Source organism: Amblyomma americanum, chromosome 4 (assembly GCF_052857255.1).
Source record: "Amblyomma americanum isolate KBUSLIRL-KWMA chromosome 4, ASM5285725v1, whole genome shotgun sequence".
In the NCBI taxonomy this organism is placed as follows: Eukaryota; Metazoa; Arthropoda; class Arachnida; order Ixodida; family Ixodidae; genus Amblyomma; species Amblyomma americanum.
In genome coordinates, this window is record NC_135500.1 from 72,682,700 (window position 1) to 72,693,922 (window position 11,223).

Genomic DNA, 11,223 nt, shown 5'->3' on the forward strand with positions numbered 1-11,223 from the left:
TGGACACCACCTTAGCTGGCCCTTCCCATTGCACCTCAAGCTTGTTCCTTTTTACGGACGCAGCAACATCACCTGGTCACCAGGTGGAAAGATGCGCTTGAGTGCCGATTTGTAGAAGTACACTTTAGACAGTGACTGCGCTGCTCTGACATTTGCTTCCACGAGGCCTCTGGTTTTCGCGAGTCTTTCCAGTAGTTTCAGGACATATTCCACTACAAAGGGATCCTCTCCGTAACTTTCCCATGACTCCCTTAGCATGCGCAATGGGGTCCTCAAGTCACGCTCGTAGACTAGTTCAGCGGGGCTAAATCCAGTGCTTTCGTGGGGGACGGATCTCATTGCAAAGAGTGCTGCTGAAATGCAGCCTTCCCAATCTTCCTTATGCTCTAAACACAGAGACCTAAGTATCCTCTTTAGCACAGAGTGCATACGCTCGACTGGATTTGACTGAGGGTGGTGAATGGAACGGCGGATTATTATAATCCCGCACCGTTCAATGAACGTTGTTGTCAAGCAGCTTGCGAACACGCTCCCGTTATCGCTTAGTATCTCTGCTGGAAACCCCACGCGAGAGAAAATTGACAAAAGGGCTTCTACAACACATGCGGAACTTAGCTCCTTCAAGGGAATGGCCTAGGGAAATTTGGTTGCCACGCACATTGAGGTCAGAATGTAGCGACAGCCAGAGTTGGACGCTGGCAGTGGGCCGACAGTATCTATTGCAAGACGCCGAAAGGGCTCTGTAATTATGGGAACTAGTGTCATGGGTGCTTTTCATCTATTCGTCGACTTGCCGACCCGCTGGCAGGTGTCGCATGGTCTAACAAGCTGTTCCACATCTTTCCAGCAGCGAGGCCAGTAATATTCGAGGGCTAATCAAGCTTTTGTTTTCTTTATGACCAGGTGGCCCGCCCATGCATTTCCGTGTGCAAGCTCTAGAAGCTGCCGCCGGTACTTCTCGGGCGCTTGGAGTTGCTCATATGCGCTTCCCTTTGAGTCGCAGTATTTCCGGTACTGAAGGCCTTATTTCTCATGAAAGCTGATGTTCTTTCTAGCGACTCACTCGCTCACCTTATTGCGTAGAGCTCTTAACGATGGGTCGTTTTTCTGCTCTGCAATAAGTGCTTTCCTATCAACGCTAGTCAACTCCTCTCAACAAGTCGAAGCACGTGTTAATGTCGAACCCTTCGCGTTGGTTTCTGTTGCCCCATTCTCAACGGAATCGGCAGTTCCTTGGATTTCTGGACCTACCGCTTGTTCAGGAACACCTTCATTGTCATGCTCATGCGGTTTAGACGGATCAGTTTTTCTGAAAGGATCCCCCGGCTGGTCGGGAGTGTGGTTCGGTGCCTGGTCATTTATCGGAGCGCAGTCGAGTTTCTTTGCGAGCTTTCGCGCTCGAGAACGTGTTAGCGCCATGCAAGCCAAGCCCGAGGAGAAAGAGAGACCTTTCTCTTTCAGCAGCTGCTCGGATTTGTTCGAAAACAGGTAAAGCAAGTGTGTCGGCAAGTTTGCGCTAACTGCCGCTTCTGTGTCTAGCCTGCCAAAAGTCCCCTCTAAGGTCACCTTCGCTATAGGCAAGCATGCACTCTGTACTTCGGCGACCTGCTTAATACAGGCGCATTCGCTGGTGTAGTCCGTGGAGGAAACAGAGGACGGGTGAGCAAATCCATGGTAGCCGCTGAATCCCGCAGTGCCCTGAATTTCTTGCCATTTATAACTACGTCCCGCATGTATTTCTCCACCAATTAAAGGTTTTCCTCCGACTCTCGCATGCACGCGAACGCCATCTTTTGCTGTTCGCAGTTCACTGAGATGTGACCATCCTTGTTGCAATTATAGCAGACAATGGGCTTTCGCGCTTCAAACGCGCGAGCTACAGGTGCCTGCTGTTTCGGCCAATCGGCAGATTTGGGTGACTCCATCTAGTTTTCTCTACCTCCTCCTTTTGATCCCGCTTCCTCTGTTCGGCGATCTCGGCGTACTGGTGGCACCCTTCGGTCGGGGATTCTCTTTAAATAGGTTTCTCCCTTTCCTAACCTGTTATCGTACCCTGCCTTGCTTTGGAGGTTTCGGCGAACGTAATATTCGTCTGCGAGGTGTGCTGCTTTGTCTAGTTCTACATCTGTTAGCCTATCTTGCAGCCATATCCTCAGATCTTCTGGAATCACGCTATAGCACTGCTCTAGTGCGATGCACTCTAGTACCTTGTCATGACTTCCGTGCACCTCAGTGGTCTTGAGCCACTCGTTTAAGTTGACTTTAAGCCGGTACGCGAAGTCAGTATGCGACTCTCCGCTTTTCTTTGCCTGCCTGAATCACTGCCTAAAGGCTTCAGCAGAAAGCCGGTAATATCTAAGCAGTGCGCTCTTTACCTTCTCGTAGTCATCACACTCTTCCCGTGAGAGGCGAGCCACCACTTCGGCCGCCTCGCACGGAAGGAGAGGAAGTAACTTCTCAGGCCAAGCGCTCTTGTCGATGTGCACCTTCCAGCATGCGCGTTCGAAATTTGCCAAAAAGAGTGCAATATCGCCTCCCACGCGGTATGGTGAGACGAGATCCTGCAATCTCTGCCTCCCTTGCTCCTCTACCGAAGCTACAGGGCTAGGACGCGCCATATTCCCTCCGTTCGACGCGTTTTCGAGCTCCTTCATTTTTCGAGCATGTTCTCTCGCTTTTTCCTCTGCCTCACGGACCTCCCGTCTCTCTTGAGCCAAACGAAGCTCTTTTTCTTTCTGCTCGCACAACTCCCGTCTTTTCTGATCGTCTTTGCGTCCAACAATCGTTTCCCAAGCCTCGTCGACCTCCTCAGTAGTCACCTCCTCCTGCCGCTTAACCTCGAGAATTTTTTTTTCTTTTCGCAGAACGTATCGAAATCCCCAGCTCCTGGCAAATTTCGAGCAGCTCCTGCACTTTTAACTTCTTCAATGTGAGTTCCACCATGCGTTAGCAAGCCCGCTAAAACAAAAGCCCTAGCTGGAAGTGGCGAAAGCAGTTTTCCTAAATCAATTTCCCAGACAACAGGAATCCGCACCTAGCATCTGCCTGTGCTAGTACGGTCTGGCGAAATGAACGGGAAACATTGGGCACTCACCCTGCCAAGGTATTGCTGACGCCTGTCAGTCCCGTAGGTGTCGAGGTCCGTTGGAGCCGGTAACATCACGTGGACATCCCACCGCTGCCACCAGTTGTTGGGATTCAGGTAGCTTGACTTGGCCGGAGAAGAGACGAGGACGATCGGAGGAAGAAAACTAGAAAAACATTATACAAGGACTATTTACAGTATGTACAAGTACGGGCAACTGAGAGGGCTTCTCAGTAATGAGTGATTATTAGGTGCCGTGAGCCTCTGACACCTCTCAAGAAGGGGCTCTCTTGTCATCAAACCAGCAGCTCCTTAAATACTCTTCGTATTCCTCAGATCCATAGATGGGGAATACAGTTTGAAGAATGATGTCCAATCACACGATGCCACTGATGATACCACCCACGGCAGGGCGGTCCTGATGCTTCTTCGCAGCTCGGTCGAGGGAAAGGGAACAGGACCCGGTCACGTTGTCATCCCCGCGGCTTCCAGGTGGCCGCTCACGTGCGTCCGGAGGGCAGCTGCATGACACATGAATGCTGGCTGTCTCCCCGCAGGTGTAGAAAGATCTTGCACTAGCTGGTGACCGGAACGAATATGCTTATGGGTTGTCTAAAGATCCTGCAATGGTGACCCGAACGAATACGCTTATGGTCGTCGCTGGCATTCCTGTTGAACACTATCGTTGCTATGGGGACGATATCGTCGCGGCTTCCGGCATTCCTGTTCGAACACGTGGGGACGCTATTGTTGTCGTTCCCTCTGGCAGTCGTGCAGTCACGTCTCTTCGCCGAATTCCACAGCAGGAAGGAAGCGCGATCAGAACACACACACACACCTGTGAGCGCGCGCGCGCGCGTGTGTGTGCGTGTGTATGATAACATGGAGTAAAATGTTTACACTTCCGGAGGGCGCTTTCGTAAAAGAGGCGCATTGAAATTCCTCCCATACTTTACGGAATGCTGTTCAATGTTGTTTGTTGGCCGCATAGGTCGTTCCGACAGACTCTCTCGCTCGAGCATCCGACTCTGTTCGACATTAAAGTAGTTAACTATTTGGGACTCAAGCTCTCCGATGCCGACTGTCTGTCAACAGCTTCTGTCGACGCACGGCCCGAAGACAATCATGATGACGTCTTCATTGGACCTATTAGCAGCAGCACTTTCGCGCAAGAGAAGCGCTCGGACTTCAACCTACATTCGGGTTGAAGTTGAAGAGTTAGATTCTCTTTGTAAGAGCGAGCCAGTTTTGTAGGTAGTGACTCACCCTGTTCCATTCTTCAGTCGGACATGCAGGGCACCGATGCCAACATGCATCCTTCAGACTGCATCGCGGTTTCGTCTTTCATCAAAGTAGGAAGGTATTGACGGTTGTGCCAAATGGAATTGAGGTCTTTTAAAGGCTTCATTATACGGCGTTTCCCATCGAAGCGGGCCACGTGCTTTTGTCCGATGCGTCAGGGGATCGGCAATGCAAGAAAAGTCTTTTACAAACCGCGATTTTAGGTACATGGACTCAACATTTTTTAAACAGTGTTTGTAGGCAAGTTATCGAAATTACGAGATAGCACCTGGTTTCTGTAGTCCTCGAATTATTCCATACTTGTTGGCGATGTGACCCAAAAACAGCGGCTCATCGTAGGCGCGGCGACACTTGTGCGCCTTGAAGGTAGCCTAGACCACTTCACTGCGTCCAGCGATATCCCAACCTTTTCAGGTTGTAATCGAAGTATGAAACATAGATCCAAGTATTCCAACTAATCCAAGTATGAAACATTATAGTATACTAGACATGGTTTCCGCTGCATGCCTGCCACTATTGTATCTGTAATGCTTTGGACTGTCGCTGCGCGTTTAACTCCAAGCGACCATTCGGTGCTATAAATTCTATGTTCTCTCCATCTATTTCACCAACTTTGATTTGCCAGCAGTCGTTCTTGAGGTTCAGCGAAGAGAAATTCTTGGCATTGCATAGTTGGTCAAGTGTATTGCCCACGCGGCGAAGAAGGTACACATCTTTAACCATTCGCTTGTTCATGCAACGGTAACTGACGCTGAAGCCAAGAGTGTCGAGTTATTTTTCTCCACGAGGATGACCGGTGATTTCCAGAGCCTCTATTATGTTACATGGACGTCTTAGCACAGCTTTTACTACACTTCGACCTTGATGGCCGGCCTCGCAATGACGCTGTAGGTATTTCGCTGTTCAGGTCCAGCTCATTTGTCGTTTACAATGTGATGACTGGTAATCTGTGTTTGATTAACCTTTCCAAACAAAAGTCTTCCATTTGTCTGTCTTGTCTAGCAGTGCCTAGTTGATAGTGCAGCGCCGAGTTTGTGCCTGGGGTCTTGGTTAGGCAAACCTTCTGAAGATTGGTCTTTATAAGCTAGGGCGTCTCAAATAGAGTTTAAATCTTCCAAGAAATCAATCTTTGTGCCTTCTTTTCCGCGTCGGTATTTTACGCTGTTTTGTTACCAGCACCTCTGCTTGTTCATTCCAGAAACGGGCGATGCCTTCATTTATGACATGTGCTCAGTCTAAACGCCAGTGCATGTTTCCGTCTACTATTGCGAAAGCGTTTCTTGTATCGTGGGTGGCGTGTGCAGGACCTGCCGGCAGAGCGTGTCAGCAGAAGGCGTCCCCACGAAAATGACCACTCGAAAAAAGAAATTCACTGGCATTGCGTTAGGAGTCCTGGCCCTCTATGTGCCAGGCGGGCATTTAACACATACGCCACGAAGGTTAGCTGGTGCAAGCGTGTTAGAGGGGCGCGCAGTGAGCTCCTTATGGTGTGTATGACGGTAGTGCGTGTTGGGGAAGTGTTCTAATCTTAGACAACGATGACTTAAAAAAAAAAGCTGCTGACGTCATCGAAGGTTAACTTGATATGTGTCACGTGACAACAGAGACTTACAAAAAAGCTGCCAACGTCATCCAAGGATTGCGTGATAAGTTTCATGAGACAACGATTACTTGCAAAAAAAAAGATGCTGACGTTCAAGCCTAAGCGCTGTCGGATTTCTCGAATGCAGCAGACTTCCCTGCTTTCCCATTTTTACGCTTTCAATGTGCTCGGTGTGCCCAGTACCCTCGGGAATAAAGACGGTTGAAGTGGCACAAGTGGCACACTTCATTGGGGGCACTGAGTGTCTCGTCATGTTTTGATGTTGCTTTCAGACCTATGTACTTATTAGGTGAGAGCTTGATAAGCTTTAATCGAAGGCCGATGACCGCTTGATGTTTGGTCGTGAATTTGATGCCCAGGATTAAAGCCCTGGGAATAATGCAAGAGGACTACGAACCTGGCTCAATAAGTATATTCGTTGAATATAAGTATATTCCCTCTTGCGGGATTCGTCCTGACGGCGTGTAAGGTAACCTCTCACGGTGCGAATTTATGGGTCATCCCAGGCTGTCGTCACTTTCTTCCGCCTAAAATTCGAACTATTCAGCGATTGCTCAGAAGTTTAAAACCTTGTCCGCGATGGTGCAACCGCAGCTCTGTCAACAGTCACGTTTACGTTGGTACCTCGTGTCCTTGATCACTGCTTGCCCTGAATGTCAGGTCATAGCTTCGGATGCCTGCGCATGAGCCTCGACCGTTATGGATGCTGCGTGATCATGCGTCTTCGTCGTTGCAAGGATCGTGGTCGTTTTGTCATGAAACAACCTGAGATTACTCTGTTTAGTTTCATTTTCGATGGCTCGTGGATCTCCCTCGGGTAGCAAATGTGTATCTGCAATTTAGCGGTGCGACGCGAGAGAACAATAGAGACCTCGACAAATGGCTGAGCGCATAGTGGACGCGACGCAAGTTACCTTCGAATTCATTTGATAGAAGCCACGTTCGCCATCGCGGTGTGTCGTAAAGGCGACTGCGAAGGATCTTGCGGATGTAGAGACTGCGTCGCGATTTGTGGCCAACCTGACCGCACTTAAAGCACAGGGGACAATGGTCAGCGACTGTACATTGGAGCTTGATAACAGTGGGGTGCGGACGCATGGTTCGGTGCCCTTAGGATTACACGTGGCGACCGATACCAGGCGGACTATGACTGAAGGAATGACGTGAAGGCATCAAACAGATTAGCTTTTCCTTTAATATTGCCACAAATGGGCCGCAGAATCAAGAGGCTAGGCACAGGCCGCCAGAAATCAAGCAGTGTCCAGCCGCAAAGAGCACGCGCGACTCACTTCTTTGTCCTCAAGGCGCTGCCCGGGGACACCTGGCGGCATTATTCCCCCTCCCCAACCAACAAAAAGGGAAGCAAATACGTGGGCGCACATGGAGCGAACGAGGTGTCCGTTACTGCGTAAAGTACGGCTTCGTACGCTGTACGTGCACGACCTCAGGCTGCGGTCGACGGCTCGAACTGGGCAGAACTAGTAAACATCCGTGATGCGTCGCAGCACTGCGTATGGTCCAAAGTAGCGGCTCAGGAGCTACTCCGACAGGCCGGGGAGACGTACCGGGGTCCATAACCACACTTTGTCGTCGGGGTGGTACTCGACGTGGCGATGTCGTTGGTTGTAGCGTTCTGCATCCGTTGCATGCTGCCGGCGGATGTGCATACGGGCCAGTTGGCGGGCTTCCTCTGCGTGCTAGGTAAATTCCTCGGCGTCTGGCGTGAGCGCCTGGTCGTCAGGGGGCCACGGAAGCATGGCGTCGTGCATCTATTGGACAGCACGGCCGCAGACGAGTCGAAACGGCGTAAATCGAATAGTTTCCTGAATCGCCGTGTTGTAGGCAAACGTCACATATGGGAGGATCTCGTCCCAAGTCTTTTGCTGTACGTCGACGTGCATTGCGAGCATGTCTGCCAAGGTTTTTTTGAGGCGCTCCGTGAGCCCGTTTGACTGCGGGTGGTATGCAGTAGTCTTGCGGTGGTTCGTGTGACTCAGCTAGAACACCTCGGGCATGAGCTGCGCTGTAAACGCGGTGCCCCTATCGGTGATGACGGAGGACAGGGCGCCATGTCGTGAAACATTGTGGTGTATGAAGAAGCGCACGATCTCAGAGGATGTACTGCGCGGCACCGCCTGGGTTTCCGCATAGCGCGCCAAATAATCAGTCGCCACTATATTACACGTATTGCCAGAAGACTACACAGGGAATGGGCCCAGAAGATCAATGCCGACTTGGTCAAGAGGTGTGCGAGGTGGCGCAACTGGTTGTAGCAAACCTGCGGGATTGAGCGGTGGTGACTTACGACGCTGGCACTCACGGCAACCTCTGACGTAGCGGTGGATGTTCTTTGCAAGTTTATGCCAATAATAGCCTTGACGCACTCGAGCGAGCGTGCGTGCAAATCCCAAATGGCCAGAGGTGGGCTCATCATGACACGCCGAAAGGATGTCGTCGCGGAGGTCTGATGGCATGACTAGGAGGTAGGGCCGGTCACCGTTGCTGGAGTTTTTCTTGAACAGTACACCATTGCGAATGCAAAAACAGGACAAGTGGCGGGAAAAGTGTCGAGGTACGTTGGGAGCATGGCGCTCCAGGCGATCCATGACAGACCGCAGGTCAGCGTTAGCATGCTGCTTTGCCACTAAGTCCGACCTGCTGATCACACCTTGGAAACGACTGTCATCCTCTGCGCTGTCATCAGCTTGCTCGGCAGGTGCGCGTGAGAGCGTGTCGGCGTCTTCGCGTTACGTCCGGATTTATAGGCAATTGTGTAATCTAATCCTTTCTTCTTACTCCCTCCTTTATCCCTTCCCTTACGGCGCGGTTCAGGTGTCCAACGATAAATGAGACAGATACTGCGCCATTTCCTTTCCCCCAAAACCCATTATTATTATTAATATTATTATTATTATCATTATTTTTCTTGAAGGCGAAGGCTCCAGCGACCTAGGCGGCCTGATGGGTCCAAGAGATAGGTAAGCCAGCACAAGGAATGGTGGTCGCTGACCACTTTAAAATGACGGCCATAGATATAAGGCCGAAATTTCATCGTGGCCCAGACGACAGCGAGGTACTCCTTTTCCGAGGTGGAGTAGTTGATTTGGGTGCGCGAGAGTGTGCAACTCGCATACGCGATCACACGTTCCACGCCTTCATGATGTTGAACGAGGACGGCTTCAAGCCCGATGTTGCTAGCGTCGGTGTGTATCTCGCTAGCAGCCTCCTCATCGAAGTGAGCCAGCACAGGGGTAGTGTGCAGCCGTTGGCGCAGCTCTGTGAAAGCAGCCTGTTGCTCGGCAGTCCAGACGAACGGTGTATCGTCACGTGTTAAACGCGTGAGGGGTGCAGCGATCTTGGAGAAGTCGGCGATAAAACGACAGTAGTAGGCGCACAAACCCAAAAAGCGCTTGAGCGTTTTCTTTGTAGTAGGACGGGGAAACTTGGCTACGGCAGCAGTTTTCTCGGGATCGGGTCGTATGCCATCGGCGCTCACAACATGGCCGAGATACTTGAGCTCTTTTAGCCAAAGTGGCATTTCTTGGGTTTAAGGGTCAAGTTGGCCAACCGCAGGGCATCCAACACGGTCCGCAGGCGTTCAAGGTGTTGGTCGAAGGTTTCTTAAAACACCACCACGTCATCTACGTAAACTAAACAGGTTTGCCATTTGAGGCCAGCCAGAACAGTATCCATCATGCGCTGAAACGTCGCTGGCGCAGAGCAAAGGCCGAAGGGCAACACCTTAATATTATATAGGCCGTTCGGTGTGATGAAGGCCGTTTTTTCGCGGTCACGTTCATCAACCTCAATCTGCCAATATCCGGTCTTTAGGTCGTTCGACGAAAAATACTTGACGCGGTGCAGTATGTCGAGCGAGTCGTCGATGCGGGGCAGCGGGTAGACGTCCTTTTTCGTTATGGCGTTCAGCTTACGGTAATGCACGCAAAAGCGCAGTGTCCCATCCTTTTTCTTAACAAGCACGACGGGCGACGACCACGGGCTCTTAGAGGGCTGAATAAGGCTGTCTGTAAGCATCTCCTTCACGTGCGTTTGGATAGCGTCGCGTTCCTTCGGGGAAGTGTGGTACGGCTGCTGTCGTATGGGGCGAACGTCATCGGAAGTGATGATCCGATGCTTCGTGATCGTCGTTTGCCGCACTTTCGAAGAGGATGCGAAGCAGGTTTTGTACTGGAGCAGTAGGGCGCGGAGGTCACGCTGTTGAGTCGCAGAGTCCGGAGCTAATATCGATGCGATCCAGGGACGTGTCCGGACGGTCCATGGCCTCGGGCGCAAAGCACTCAGTAACATCGGCCAATTGGTCGGCCCACGCGATGGCAGTAGCTCGGAAAAGGGGACGAGGCTCGCTCGTAATCATGAGTTCCGACCGACCGTCACGGAGGTGGAGGACTCTTCGGGCCGCGCAACCGCCATGTGTCAGCAGCAAGGAAAGGTTGCCCTCGGCGACTGCAGGCCCACCACGTAGCCCATCATCGCATTCGACGCTTGGATAAACCCTGGAGCGCGGCGCGATAAATACACTTTCAGTGGAAATACGAAGGGCGGAGCTGCGTCGCTGAACGTCGGAGGTGTCGTCGGCTTCCGCTGTCGAAAACGTAACGGTCCTGTGCCTCAGGTCAATAACAGCACCATTCTCACGGAGAAAATCTACGCCCAAAATCAGGTCACGAGAACAGTCGCGGAGCACGAGGCAGCTAACTACGAACGTCGAGTCGCTGATCTGGACCCTAGCCGTGCACTGTCCAAGCGGAGTAATGATATGGCCCCCCGCCGTCCGGATCTGCGCGCCAGAGCAAGCGGTTGTAACTTTCTTTAGAAGGGCTGCCAATTTTCCACTGATAATTGAAAACTCCGCTCCTGTGTCCACCAACGCACTGTGTCCACCATCGAGAAGCACGGGTATGTCGAGGGAGAAGCGGTTCTTTAGTTCAGCTGCTATCGTCGACGTCGTCAAAGCTCTATCATCAGATATCTGCGTCGTCTGCATCGTCAGGGGGTCTTTACAGCGTCGATATCCAGCGACCACGCCCCCGGAGGTCGCTATCCTCAGTTTTCCCGGCGAGGGCTGGGGGAGCGGTCCGCCATCGCTCGCGAGGAGTTCTGCACATTCGGTGAAAACGATGGACGGCGAGGTGACGGTGATCGGGACTGACGGTGCGCCATGGACCACTGAGGTTAATGGACCAGGTACTGTTCAATCTCACGGGGCCGTTGG